The sequence below is a fragment of the Phoca vitulina genome, unplaced genomic scaffold (genome assembly GCF_004348235.1).
Source record: "Phoca vitulina isolate PV1807 unplaced genomic scaffold, GSC_HSeal_1.0 scaffold61, whole genome shotgun sequence".
NCBI lineage: Eukaryota > Metazoa > Chordata > Mammalia > Carnivora > Phocidae > Phoca > Phoca vitulina.
The window spans coordinates 4,366,940-4,381,628 of record NW_022589764.1 but is presented as its reverse complement, the minus strand read 5'-3'; the positions used below and the strand labels follow the sequence as shown (position 1 = coordinate 4,381,628).

General features: G+C 47.5%; 1 protein-coding gene across 1 annotated transcript in view; it reads left to right on the top strand.

The window, feature by feature from the left end:
- IGF1R (insulin like growth factor 1 receptor) overlaps positions 1-14,689 on the top strand; it is a 291,551-nt gene that overhangs the window by 40,418 nt on the left and 236,444 nt on the right. The gene's annotated exons all lie outside the window — the stretch shown is intronic.

The window sequence follows — 14,689 nt, the reverse complement described above, 5'->3', positions numbered from 1 at the left end:
AGGGAAGATGGGAGAAACTTTGGACTCTCTCGAAGCGCCGAGGTGGTGCTCCTGCACTGCACCTGCTCTCTGGCTACTGTGGGAGATGTGTCCGTTATCCAGTACCGAGGAGCGCTAGGGTTTACCCCGTGCCACTTAATTGCCACACTTTTATTAGTTTAATTTTGCCAACTAAAATTTATAATTGTTCTTGTCTACACGGATGTACCATGATACTGCCTTTTAAGCAGATTAACACACTGACATGCTGGGGTGGACAGGTGCAGGGAAACGGAATCGGAGGGGTATCGGTATCAGGAGGATACTCAGAGGAGTGTCATTCCATGCCAGGCTCATTTGTCCGCTGTGACAGTCCATCAAGTGGGCGTGCGTGTCACCCCTTCACTAATGAGAATGAGCCTTGGGCAGGCTCCAGGGCTCTGGCTGTACGGCTGTGTGGCTTTGGGAACACCTGCCACCTTCCTGGAGTGAGTAGTGATGGCAGCATGGTTTCACCCCCTTGCCTTGGGGCCTCCGCCTGCAGGGCCCCGGCCCCAGCACCCCTGAGCCCGCTTGAATGGAAGGCCTGGGCAAGAGGGGCTGCAGATGCTGGTGGAGGGTGATGTGGCCCCTCACCTCTCACTAAGTGGTTTGAAGGCAAGAGTTAGTTGCTCATGCTTGTCCAAGTTCTTCATATAGTCGAGAGTTACATTGTTCCCCACCTGGACGTGTAAAGAAAAAAAAAAAAGAGCTTCTCAATGGCTCTGGAAGAACATAGAGATTTTTTGATTGGCTGGTAGCTCTCTTAACATTAGGGCATCTTTATGTGGTCTGAATTTCAGCATCAAATAAAGAACGTGTGTGCTAAGGTCGAGAGGGCTGGCTTCTCTGTGACTTGCGGAGGAAAGTTTGACCCGTTTTCTAAGTAGAATTGTTACAAAGAGCAATGCGTGGAAGGAAAACTGTTTGAGCGTCGAGATAAAGGTGGGTCTGTGATTTCGTGGGAGCGCAGAGAGCGATGAGGGGCAGTTGTCTGATAGAGTTGAAATCCTGTGTTCCAGATTTACGAGCTCCGTCTCCATCCACCAAGGAAAACATCCCATGTACAGGAAGAGTTCTTTTAGTTGGGTGAGATTTTGTCTTCTATTTTTTCCCCATGGTTTGTGAACAACAACAAAAAAAGAATTTGACATTCTGCAGTGGAGTTAGCTTATGGCGATAGTCTATGCTTTTCGGTGGAACATGAGGTCGGAAACAAGAACAGTTAACCCCCTTGGTCACTGTCTTGTCCCTTTATATGTGGGTAGAGATAGCTGTAAGGCTCTTTACAGGTTTCCTTTGTTGTTTACCTGTGACGGGTCAGGGCTTTGGGCTTGACAGAGTGTCTACCCTGAGAGCCATTGAAGGGGTGCCTATGATGGTCAGATGGATCTTTTTTTTTTTTTTTTTTAAGTTTTTTTTTTTTTTTTTGGAGGAAGGAAAAAGAAAAGAGATCTCAGGGGGGGGAGGGTCAGAGGGAGAAGCAGACTCCCTGCCGAGCAGGGAGCCTGATGTGGGACTCGATCCAGGGACTCCAGGATCATGACCTGAGCCGAAGGCAGTCGCTTAACCAACTGAGCCACCCAGGCGCCCGGTCAGATGGATCTTGAGGAGCGTTCGTGGGGAGGGGGGCTCTCCCACACCCATGCACCTGGCCGTGGCATCCTTGCTGCCTCACAGGACCTCCAAAGTGGAATTCTCTGCTCCAGGGTGGTGGGAGGAAATCAAGATTTAAGCCCCAGCTCTGCCCCCCTCCCCTAGTAACAGAGTGACCCTCGTGGGTCATTTGGTTGTTCAGTCTTGGTGTCCTCAGCTGTAAACAGGGCAGATGACACAGCCACAGAGTTACCAGCAGGAAATGCAATCAGGCTTATAAGAGCTCCACGGACATCTTTATTACCTCTTTAGGCAGCCCTGCCTGACTTCAAGTAAATCCCACTGTGTGTTCTCAGATGGAGCCCACATCTGTCCCCCTGTGGGGGTCCGAGTTCTGTGTTCCCCTCCCCCATCGGGGTCATGTAGGACCCTGCAGCCAGGAGAGGGATTTCTGGTCCCTGCTCCTTCCTGGCTGTCATGTGGATGTTCTCCCTTTTGGTCTCATCTCCTTTCAACTATGGAGACAGAAATCCAGTTTGGGGGAGCTCTCCTCTGGCCCCTTACTCTGCTAAGTCTCTCTTAGTACAGTCTAAGACCACCTGACTTTCTTTTTTTTTTTTTTTGGCAGCCACAACGCCCCATCATCACATGCAGAAATTATATCCAATTAAATCTCCTGAGTCTTTTTCACACCTCCTACATTTGTGCATTTCTTTTTTTTGCACCCAAGTGTCCAAATAACATTATTTCCTCTCGATTGCAATTCCAATCTGTTGATCTTTTTAGCTCTTGACTCTGTCATCCAATGTATTTGCCATCTCTCCTAGAAACTTGGCATCCTTGAATTAGATAAACATTTTATCTGTGCTGTCGTTTAAGTAATTGATAAAAATGTTGAAACATATAGGACTCAGAAAGAGCCCTGTGACCTTCCACTAGAGACCTTCTTTGGGCCATTCATTAATCAGCACATTGGAGGGTGAATTGCACGTTTACCCAGCTTGTCAAATGTAGCTCATCAAGGATGTGATGAGATTTTAACAAGGCACTAAGATAAAGTCTAGTGTCCCCACAATCTACCAGTTAAAAAAATATCGTTATGCTAAGAGGAAAAAAATCCAAAAATCACAAGTCATTGTGGACTAGGATGGTTTAAGGCTTATGACCCATGGCTTCGCTCTGCAGCAGTGTGTTTCTTTTATTCTGACTTTGGTTGATAATACTGCTGGAGTGCAGCGGGGAATATTACTCCTGGGTTGCTTGGGTTTTGGGCTGTTATCTGGAGCAGAGTGGGATTGAGCGAGAGATGTTTAACTGATCTCTTTGGGGAGGTCTGGGAGGGCACTGGTTCAGGACATCCTCTCCTGCCAGGACACTGAGAGTGGCTTCTATGGGCCGCTCTACGGGCTGGTGGGTGGGCCACCCCGTGGCGTGGATGGAGAAATCCCAAATGCAGAGGCTACCTGGTCTTGGTAAAAATGGCAGCATGCCTCAGTGAAGGAGTCAGGGATGCATTGGCCTCCAGATGCTTGGATAAGCACAGAGTGGAAAAAATACCTCTCTGGAGGTGTTAGAGCAGAATAATAAATGCAGTCGCGGTAGAAGGTACAAAGACCTTTGCAAGAGTGGGAGTGATGACCTAAGGGATGGCAGGAGATTGTGTTATGGGTGGCTGTGCAGACAGGCTGGAGTGTGATTCCCCCTTGTTATGGTTTCCCTACCACATCTTAAAAGGCAAGAGCTGTGTGGAGCTGTAGATACATGTGGCCATAAGACACAACTTGCCAACACCCAAAGCTAGAAAATTGTTGAAATAGAGTGAGAAGAATTCTGCCCTTGAGTCGTATCAGATAGTGAGGGTCAGCCACAGGCTCGTTTGCAGAGGTGGTGACTTGCATGTGGGATTTTAGCTTCTGCCCACTCCCTGGGGAGGTGCATGCAGACGCCCATCTGTGTGACCACTTACACCTGCCTCGGGTGCTCAGAGCCATTTTCCCTGGGGAGTCTGTGCAGGATTCTTGCTGAGGCCCGCTCTTTTGAGGCCCCGAGGGCTCTGGCTGGGCTGGGTGCTGCCCCACAGCCATGCCTGGCCTGGTGGCAGAATTCTAAATGCTCAGCCTGTCGGTGAGCCTACTTTCCTTCCTGCTGGGCTCTCCTTGGTCCTCGCTGGTGGATGGGCAGCATCGCCTGTCTTTAGCAGTCTGTTTACACTTGTGTGATCCACACGAGGGGCAGAATAAAATGCAGTGAAAGTTTTCCCTTATACTTAAAAAAAAAGAAGTGTGGTCAAATACGCATAACATAAAATCTACCATCTTAACCAGTTTTAAATATACAGTCATGTTAAGTATATTCACATTGTTGCACAGCTAATCTCCAGGACTCTCTTCATCTGGAAAAAATGAAATCCTGTACTCATTAACCAACAACTCCCCCTCCCCCACACCCTGCACACACCCTTCTGCTTTGAGTCTCTATGAATTGGACCACTGTACTAGTGGAATCATACAGTATTTGTACTTCTGTCCTGGCTAATTTCGCTCAGTAGGAGGTCCTCAAGGTTCATTCATGTTGTAGCCAGTGTCAGAGGTTCCTTCCTTTTTAAGGCCGAATAATATTCCACTGTATGAATAGACCACATTTTGTGTATCCATTCATCTATCAGTGGACACTTGAGTTGCTTCCTCCTTTTGGCTACTGGGAATAATGCTGCTATGGACATGGGTGTGCAATCCTCTCTATTTTTGTTTGATTACTGGCCACTGCCAGGATGACCACTCCCAAAGTCCTTATTTTTATGATATTCATGCCCAGACTCCTCTGTGGTCTTTCTGTTGCTTTGTGAGTGTTAAGGCGATGCCTCCGGCTGGGGTTTTCCCCTTGGCTTCTTTAGCACCTTCTGTTCCAGGCGCTGTTCCCTTTGCCCTTCTCTGGCATGCCTTGCTTCTCTTCCTGCTCTCCTCAGACCTCTCCCTCCCCTTTCTTCTCCACTGCTTCAGTCCCTGCTGCCCCCTCCCCCAGCTCCATGGGCCCCTGCTGTCATCCTCAGCTCCTGCTGTGTGTTGCTTTTGGTTAGGCTTGCTTGTCACAGGACAGCTCTCTCTGGGCATCAGAGATCCGGTTTCCTGTCATGTTTTGTGTGATGGTTCTTTATAGTAGGTGTGCGTTGACTCATGGGACATGCAGCAGTGGCAGCTGAGTGTGCATCAGGCCCATGGTGCCGACTCCGTTCGGGTGGCTGCAGGTGAGCCTGGGAGTCTGCGTTGGAGAACACGGAATGTGCTGGTTTTAGGGCCCCGTCAGGACCACAAAGGCAAGAACGTGTTGATTTTTTCACTGCTGACTTCCGAGCTCCCGGAAAGTATGTATTGGCACGTGGTAGGTGTTTTATAAGTATTTTTGGAAGACTAAATAAATGTAGTCCCTCTTATTGCTCAATTTAATATTTCTTTGTATATTTTGGATACAAGTTTGTTATCACATATATGTTTTGCAAAAAAAAAAAAAAATGTCCCAAACCTGCATCTGAATTGTGGGGAAACTGAGGCACAGAGCAGCGAAGCAGCTGACCTCAGGCCAAGTGAGTGGCAGGCGGTGCCCTCCCCTCTGACAAAGCCCCCAAATCAGCTAGAAGGCCTCAACAATTCAAGAGACTGACCTTTGACACCACTTCCATGAAGAAGTGCAGCCAGGTGCAGAGGGAGCAGATGAGTGGGATTTGTACACGGATAATCACCTTGTTTAGATAACGGGCTAATTGAAAGAGTACGGGTCACTCGAGGTAACTGGAACATTGTAAAATATTTTTGAAATGAGGATGTGAACTGGAATGATGTAACACGTTCTATAAAAGCCTGTGAGATAGGATGGGGGCCACAGGGCTGACTTTTATTTGGAAGGTTAGCCTGGTTCTGAGCAGAAAACCCAAAGTCCAGAGAGAGGGGACAAGAAGGCAGGAGGAGCCTGTATTTTCCAGGTCAGGCTGCAGTTCCTGTGCTTGCCTCCTCCTGGCTCCGTAGCTGCGCTCCCCCAGCCCCTGGGGCCCCACAGCGCCATCAGCTGGCTGCACAGATTCCCCATTTGGAGGTTCAGGGTGCTGTCTGGCCTGCACTTGTATGCCTGGTGGTGTTGAGGAGATTGCCCCCCTGGGGGGGCCTGGCAGCGAAGCCTGAAGCAGGCTCCCACAGGGCCCATGGGGGGCTGAGTGGCTGATATTGGGGGGGGGGAGTATAACCAAGGGAGTCTAGTCCTTGTGTGCCTCTTCATCAAAAAGGCAACCAGCTAGGGGCACCTGGGTGGCTGTCAGTTAAGCATCTGCCTTCCGCTCATGTCATGATCCCAGGGTTCTGGGATTGAGCCCTGTGTCAGGCTCCCTGCTCAGCGGGGAGTCTGCTTCTCCCTCTCCCTACACCCCTACCGCCCCCCCCAAATAAATAAATAAAATATTTTTTTAAAAGAAGGCAATCAGCCATTGGGACTGGCAATAGTTACAAAGGATTCAGGGCTCTTGCAAAGGTGCTTTTAAAAATACAGGGACTTAGAATATTGGACTTTTGATATTTTAAGATCAGAAAGGCGTTTGGAATCACCACCAGAGCAGGCAAAGCTATTTTCATAAAGACCCAGGAAAATAGGTGTTTTTCCTCCGTTGGAGCAAATACAGCTTCATTCTGCACCAGTGTGTGGTTCCAGATGCTTTATGTGATGGGGACACTGGGGCTTATGTTCCTTCCAATCTTTGAAGTATTTCCCAGTGAAGTTTCCATTTCTTCATTGGAGAGGCAGGATGTAAACATCTCAGCCGGCGTTGTGAATTCTTTGCCACATTGTAGCACACTCTGCTAATGCTCAGAGCCTTCAGGGCTGCATCTTATGTGTGAATGGGTTTTTAGATTATGTTTATGTGTGTGATAGAGATGGCTCTTCTGTAGGGCAGTGGAGGACAATTTGCACATTGTAAAATACACCGAATTTTTAATTTCTGTTCCGCAAGTCACCTGTGCGACGCAATCCTTTACATTCTTATGACTGTGTAGCTGTCGAACATGTCATGTGGGGACTGCTTGCTGGGCGTGTGAACTATCAATGTACATATACAGTGTAAACACATTCTCATTGAAGCATGAAGATAAAAAGGCTTAACATGAATTGTGTGTGTTTACACTTACACAGAAAATTCTACTGTAACAAACTCTGGAGTATCCATAGTGTTTGTTGTTACAACACTGTCTTTCTCTCCCCCCACCACCCACCATTTCTGATTTTTTTGGTTCTTTGCAGTCTGGGAAGGAGTGGGCGGAGAGAAAGCCATACCACCCCTTCCCTGCCCACCTGGAGGGTGTGCTGAGACAACAGGGGCTAGGGGCTGTGGATTCGGCAGCTGCAGGTGGACAGCGAGGTGCCAGGGCCACTTCATCTCCACCCCATTCTCCTCCTGCTTTGCTGTGTTTCACGCAGTTTCTGTGGGCTGCTTGGGGGATTTTCTGGTAGAGTGAAGATCAAATTAAGAAATACAGGTACACAGCTTTCATGGGCGCCACACTGCAAAATGGAGTGGGTGGGGAGGGCAGTGACGGGGGGGCGGGTGTTAAAGGATTACTTTCTAGGGCAGTGGTTCTCGCAGGGTGGTGCCCAGACCAGCAGGATCCGCATCAGTTGGCACTTATTAGAAATGCAAATTCTTGGGTCCCCGAGCCTGTCTGTGTGTTAACAAGCCCTCCAGGTGGTTCTGATGAACGCTCAGGATTTTTGAAGGTTGTTCTACCTGCAAAACCAAGTTAACCTCGTAAGGGCTCCTCTCAGTCTGCTTCCCAGCTTCTGCCCAGTTGTTGCTCTTGTTTCTCTCCCTGTCTCACAGGCTGTCCTCCTGAGGGTTTCCAGAACTGCCACCTGCCACCTCCATGCATGTGCCCCTCCCTCTGCCTGGCACCCTGCCCCCCCGCCTTTCCTGACAAGACCCTGCTCATTCTTCAGATCATCCTCAGGGATCCCCACCTCTGAGAGGGCTTCCTGACCTCCCCAGAGATGGGGAGTCATGGGCCCCCATCTTTGTGGTCCCTCAGCCCTGCTCATTGACCTGTTAAAACTTGTTCCTCATTTAATTTGCCCCTGGCTGGAGAGGTAGTTCCTCTGTCTGCTTGTCCAAAACTCAGTTACACATGAGTCCTCTCCTAACCTCTTAAACCAGTGTGGCTCTCACAAGTCCAGAGTTTTTATAGTACTAACTTATTGGTTCCAAAGAATTCATCTTAAGGGACATAAAGAACTTGTAGAGAGGACCAGTGCTGGAGTTGGGGGGAGGTTTTATTATATTGGACTTTACCACCAAGAACCAGAGGTGAGAACTGGTCGCCTATCGTTTTACTCATTCTGCCTCTAGACCTGTAGTAAAATGATGCTAATGATGCTTCCCATTGTGTTTTATTTCCATCGATAAGCTAAGACTGTCCCATATTTTAAGGAAGAGTTGATCAGAGTTAAAAACATTTTAATTAGGTAACTACCTCTGATCATCTTTAATGGAATTAGTGTCAGAAGGCTAATCAACAAATTTGTTCATTTCCCCCTTTGTTGTATGTTGTTAATATTTAGTTTGGGGCAACGAAATGGATGAATGTTTTTTATGAATGTTTAATTTATGTAGTAATATTGCTTAAAGCTCAGTGCTGGCCACAGGAACACAAAAGCACTTCTCTGATCTTTGGGACAGCTTCCTTAGGGTACGTGTGAATAGCCCATTTTGCAGGCTTAGGAAGGGTATGTGACCTCTTGAGGGCAGGAGCCCATAAATGGCACCTAGGACTCGGGCCCAAGTCATCCCATTTTTCTTTTCCCAGGACACAAGACTGTGTTTAGCGTAGAGCATATACTAAAGCTGTTATTGAATTCCTTCTATAGCTTGTCCACATCCTTAAATATGCAGCTTTTCTTTTGGGGTTTTCTCAGGCAACTGCTTGTTACTAACCCTTCTCATATTAGCAGATCTTAGGGATTTATTTCCCAAATATGTATAGTTTGTTTATGCCATTCACTTAAGTCCCTAGAGCAGACATTCTACATTTTGATGTTTTAAAAATATGTAGGAATTTATTGGGAGCAGTGCTCTTTCAACTGAAAGACTTTATTTAAAAATCTTATTTTGGGGGGCACCTGGGTGACTCAGTTGTTAAGCGTCTGCTTTCAGCTCAGGTCATGATCCCAGGGTCTTGGGATCGAGCCCCATGTCGGGCTCCCTGCTCAGCGGGGAGCCTGCTTCTCCCTCTCCCACTCCCCCTGCTTGTGTTCCCTCTCTCACTGTCTCTCTCTCTCTGTCAAATAAATAAATAAAATCTTTAAAAAAAAATCATTTTGGGGGAAGTGATTTCTTTTTTTATTGTTATGTTAATCACCATACATTACATCATTAGTTTTTGATGTAGTGTTCCATGATTCATTGTTTGTGTATAACACCCAGTGCTCCATGCAGAGCGTGCCCTCTTTAATACCCATCACCAGGCTAACCCATCCCCCCACCTCCCTCCCCTCTAGAACCCTCAGTTTGTTTCTCAGAGTCCATAGTCTCTCATGGTTCGTCTCCCCCTCCGATTCCCCCCCTTCATTCTTCCCTTCCTGCTATCTTCTTCTTCTTCTTCTTTTTTTTTAACATATAATGTATTATTTGTTTCAGAGGTACAGATCTGTGATTCAACAGTCTTGCACAATTCACAGCACTCACCATAGCACATACCCTCCCCAATGTCTATCACCCAGCCACCCCATCCCTCCCACCCCACCCCCCACTCCAGCAACCCTCAGTTTGTTTCCTGAGATTAAGAATTACTCGTATCAGTGAGGTCATATGATACATGTCTTTCTCTGATTGACTTATTTTGCTCAGCATAACACCCTCCAGTTCCGTCCACATTGTTGCAAATGGCAAGATCTCATTCCTTTTGATGGCTGCATAATATTCCATTGTATATATATACCACATCTTCTTTATCCATTCATCTGTCGATGGACATCTTGGCTCTTCCCATAGTTTGGCTATTGTGGACATTGCTGCTATAAACATCGGGGTGCATGTACCCCTTCAGATCCCTACATTTGTATCTTTGGGGTAAATACCCAGTAGTACAGTTGCTGGGTCGTAGGGTAGCTCTATTTTCAACTTTTTGAGGAACCTCCATACTGTTTTCCAGAGTGGTTGCACCAGCTTGCATTCCCACCAACAGTGTAGGAGGGTTCCCCTTTCTGGGGGAAGTGATTTCTACCTCCCAGGCCCTTACCTGCTTGCCTGCCTCCAACAGGGCCGGGCTTGGGTACCAGGCCACCCTGCCCCTCCCATCCTCATCCCTTCCCAGGCCCTCTGCTCCCACACTGGTGGTCCTCCATCTGTTTTGGTCCTGCTGTTGCTGTTCACTGGTTTTGGGCCTGCTGCCCAGACCCGCTGTGCCTACCTTCCACTGCGTTCTTTCCTTCTGCTTCCCGTTGGCCTTCATTTCCATAAGCTTCGATGATTCTTTAAGGGCCAGCCTGAGATCTCACATTCCAGCGCCTTAAAGTCGAGTTTTTTGGGTATCTGTTGCTTTGAAAAGGGAAAAACAGTGTTTTGCAATTTCCTTTTAATCATCAGTGAGTAGTAGCAAGGGCGTGTCTCTCTTTCATGCGCTGTGTGGAATATTTACTCCCTCAGTGCTTGTATTATTTCACGGCACCGATGAAGCATGTTGTATTCTCTTTCCTGTTTGTGGCTTGTGCCTTTTGAACACTATGTTATCATTCCTGGTCCAGCTGGGTTTTCCTTTTTCTGTTCCTATCACAAAATACCCCAAAGGCCGACGGTATCACTAACAGAATCCAAAACAGCTGGTGGCCGGGTCCTGCCTCGCACTTTGTGGCTTGGGCTTGTCTTCTCTTCAGGAATAAGTGGTTAGTTTCTTCCTACTTTTTTTTTTCTTTTCTTCTCTGAATGGGGGGAAAGTGTCCAGTGTGGAGGCAGTTCTTTCACTTGAAGAATCCGTCCATTCCAGCTCTGTGGCTTGTTAACTGAGTGGTCTGCACAGGCCGGGGAGCAGGAGACAGAGGACAGCCAATTCTTTCCTAGTGTCTGTTTTGATTACAGTATAAAAGTTTGGCAAACTTTGGTTATGAGTCTTCTTGCTCTTTCACTGGGTATTGAATTTTCTGGTCTGTGGGAAAGGATAGCAAACAGTTGTTGCCCTAACGCCTTACAATATGATCAAACACACATTGGATGCAATAAGAGATTGCATCCAAGTAATCCTCTGTAGAAAACTTCTGTTTATCATTTAAGAGCAAACTAATATACTTAATTTCTGATGACACAGCAGGAATATAAAACTTTAGGCTGGGCCTAGGAAAACATGAATAGTACAAAAGCAAAAGAGACTTCCACAATGAGTCACTGACCTCAAGCCATCATTGGGTGATATTTCTTGGTTTTGAGAGTACTGTGGTGGCAAATATCTGATAGATGCTTTATTCTCTCCATTCCACCTTAGGCTCACCTTGGCCCCAGTCAGGTGGCACGTCTTTACGGAAGCTGCCGTATGCCCGGATGTTCAGCATGGGAGACAGGCAGAAAACAAACAATACAGAGCCTCTGGTTTCAGTGAGGGTAATAGACAGTGATCACTCAACTCATATATCCTTTCAGTTCCTGACACTTTTCACACATGAAAAATGCTATGAAAATGGTAAAATAGGGAGATGGGGGGGCAGCTGAGGGGGACTCTCAAAACTCTGATGAGGTGACATGAGAATGCAGAGCCATGGGATGAGAATGGGGGGGCATCCATGTGACTGGGGAAGCCACCCCAGACAGCAGGGGAATGAGGAGAGAAGGCGCTTGGGGGCCGCAGTGTGCGAAGCAAGAACATTCTAGCAGCTGAGGTAGAAGTCGATAGGGATGAGCCCCTTTGGAGTGGTGCTGGGTCAGGGACGGACTGGGGGACAGAGGCTGGACCATGGGGAAGGTGTTGCTGTAGACAAGGCTAGAGATGACAGTGGCTCAGATCAAGGTTCGAGCAGTAGAGATTGTGGTGCAATCCATTCATTCTACATGTGAATTAATGGTGTGCGCACCAGGCACCAAGTACTGCTTCAGGCCCTGGGGGCATCATTGTGGGGGAGATTGACAATAATTCCCCCTCCTCCTGGAGCCGACACTGCATGGGGAGAGACCAGAGGGAAAGACCCCGGGCTGAGAAGAGGGCCAGAGGAGGGCAGACATGCACTGGGAGGGAAGTGAACGGGCCGGTCGGGGAACAGTGACCTGAAGAAGTGGGGCGTCAGCTCCCCCAGGGGAGCTCCCCACAGGCTTGGAAGCTGGAGCCAAGAGGACTCTTTCTTCAGCTTTTCTGAGATATCATTAGCATTAATGTATTTAAGTTTAAGGTGTACAATGTGATGATTAGATACATGTATGCTTTGCAAAATGATTACCACAATAAAGTTCGTTAACACCTCCATCCTCTTACATCAGTATAATTTGTGTGTGTGTGCAGATAACATTTAAGATCTACTACTCTAACAACTTCCAAGAATACCGTATTGTCAATTCTAGTCCCCACGCTGTGCCTTAGATCCTTAGATCTTATTTATCTTCGAGCTAAGAGTTTGTACCCTTTGACCAACACCTCCCCATTTCCACCACCTCCCAGCCCCTGACAACTACCATTCTAACTCATCTTTCTATGCATTTGGCTTTTTTCGATTCTACATGTAAGTGAGAACATAAGGCGTGTGTCTCTCTGTCTGACACTGCGGTTAGCACAAGGCCCAAGACGACTGGGTGTGTGCAGTGTAAGGGGAGACGACAATCAGGAATGACCCTTTGATTTTCAACACGTGCAATTCAGAGAATGGGAGGGTCACCGACCAAGCGCAGGAGGTGGATTTTGTGGGGGGAAGAGAGTGAGTTATAGACGCCTAAATGGAGATGTTGAGTAGGCAGACGGATGTGCAACTCTAGAGCTGCCAATGACATGCGTTTGACAATCATCCAGGGTATGGGTGGCACTTGTCCACGTGAGAGGACCGAGAGGGGGAGGCTGAGGCCAGAGGTCAGCATTTAGAGGTCAGGTAGGAGAAGAGGGGCAAGTGGGTGTGTGGAATCAGAGAGGCCTCGAGAAGGAGGCAATGTTAAGTGGCTGAAAGGGTCAGGTCACATGAGGACAGGGACCGGTCATTGGCTTGGATAATGTTATCAGGGGCTTTGCAAAGAGTGGTTCGGTATCATGATTGGGGCAGAAGCTTCATTTGAGTGGTTTGGAGGTAACCAGTTGGTGAGGATGCTAAGAGCTGGGACTATCCAGAAACCATGTGTCAAGTTTTACTGTGAAGGATGGCTTGACTTCTCCAAATCTGCTTCCTCACCTTCAAAGTGGCGATGATACTACGTAGTGTGAGGTACTATTGAAAGCATCACATGAGGTGAAACAAAATGAAACAAAGTTTCCTTCACAGCCTTTGTCCGGCATGGAATGTTCTCAGAGCTTCTTAGAGTGCCAGTTTCTCCCATTCTCTTCTCTGTTGTAGAGGCTTCATTTTCTTACCAGTAAAAGAAGGGAATTGGACCAAATGAGGTTTCAGGTTCTAGGTTCTCAAGCCTTGCCCGCTCCTCAGCTCTTGGGTTCCCCGGACCCCATCCCCTGCCTGCCATTCTCTGTCCATTTCTTATTGATGGCTCTAAAGCCCTGCTGGACCTTTCTCCCCTTTTCCCTCACCTGCTCCACTTTGATTCTGTCTTATATTGTCTTATATACCAGAATATTCCTCCAAAAAAGGCCTCCCTTGGACTTCTCTCGCACTCAAGAGTCTTGAGAGGGGGCTTATTCCTGAGATGAAAGTTTCCATCCCCACCTGTGACCTTTTATGACTTGGACTCTACCAAACTCATTTCCTCTGCTCTTCTCTACATCCCTGGCCATCAGCATTGCTGTCCCTCGAATATATCTTGTTCTCCCTTTTCTCTGGCCTCTGGAATGTTAATACCCAGTTTTATTTTTTTTTAATGATTTTTATTTATTTATTTGAGAGAGAGTGTAAGAGAGAGCACGAGAGGGGGGAGGGTTGGAAGGAGAAGCAGGCTTCCTGCTGCGCAGGGAGCCCGATGCAGGGCTTGATCCCAGGATCCAGGGATCATGACCTGAGCTGAAGGCAGACGCTTAACTAACTGAGCCACCCAGGGGCCCCTTAATACCCAAGTTTTAAATCCCACCCATCTTACAGGAGCCAGAGCACGCGTAGGGCTTTCCTGGGCGCTGTAATAGAAGGGACCTTCTCTCTGCAGGAATCTCCAAGGCTACCCCCTGTCTGTCCTGCTTAGTTCCATTCACATCTAGAGTGGATTTTCAGTGTGCACTGACCACCTTCTGCCTCATACGGCGATTGTTTGTCATGGGTCTTAGCTCCTGGCCTTCACCACGAGCCTCTTCAGAGGGCAGACCTGGCGTCTTTGCATCTCTTACAGCATCATACGTGTTGCGTGCTCCAGAAATTAATGAATTACATCAATCAGAAAACTTGACTCTGAGAAGTTTTAATGGAAGGCTTGAGACTATTAAATCGTAAGAAAGGATATTAACCAAGGTTTGTGTCTGTGGACATGTCTAGTATTTTAAAAAATAAAATTTCCAGTATTGAGCCTGTTGTATCAAAAGCTCTTCAAATCTGCAGATGCCTTGGTCCAGCAATTCTACTTCTAGAGATTTATCCCAAGAAAGTAGTCTTGGATATTTGCCGAGAATGTTCACTGGAGTGGTGTTTATGATGTGAAAAACTAAATATCCAACGATAGGGGATTGGTTTAAAAAAATAAAAGAACTAGGGGCACCTGGGTGGTTCAGTCGTTGAGCGTCTGACTCTTGGTTTCGGCTCAGGTCATGATCCCTGGATCATGGGATTGAGCCCCGCGTTGGACTCTGCACTAGGTGCGGAGTCAGCCGGAGATGATCTCCCTCCCTTTCTCCCTCTGCTCCTCCTCCTGCTCACGCTCTCTCTCCCTCTCTCAAATAAAAAAAATTAAAAAAAAAAAGGGAACTCATGGTGGATATTCGTACCCTAGAATTAC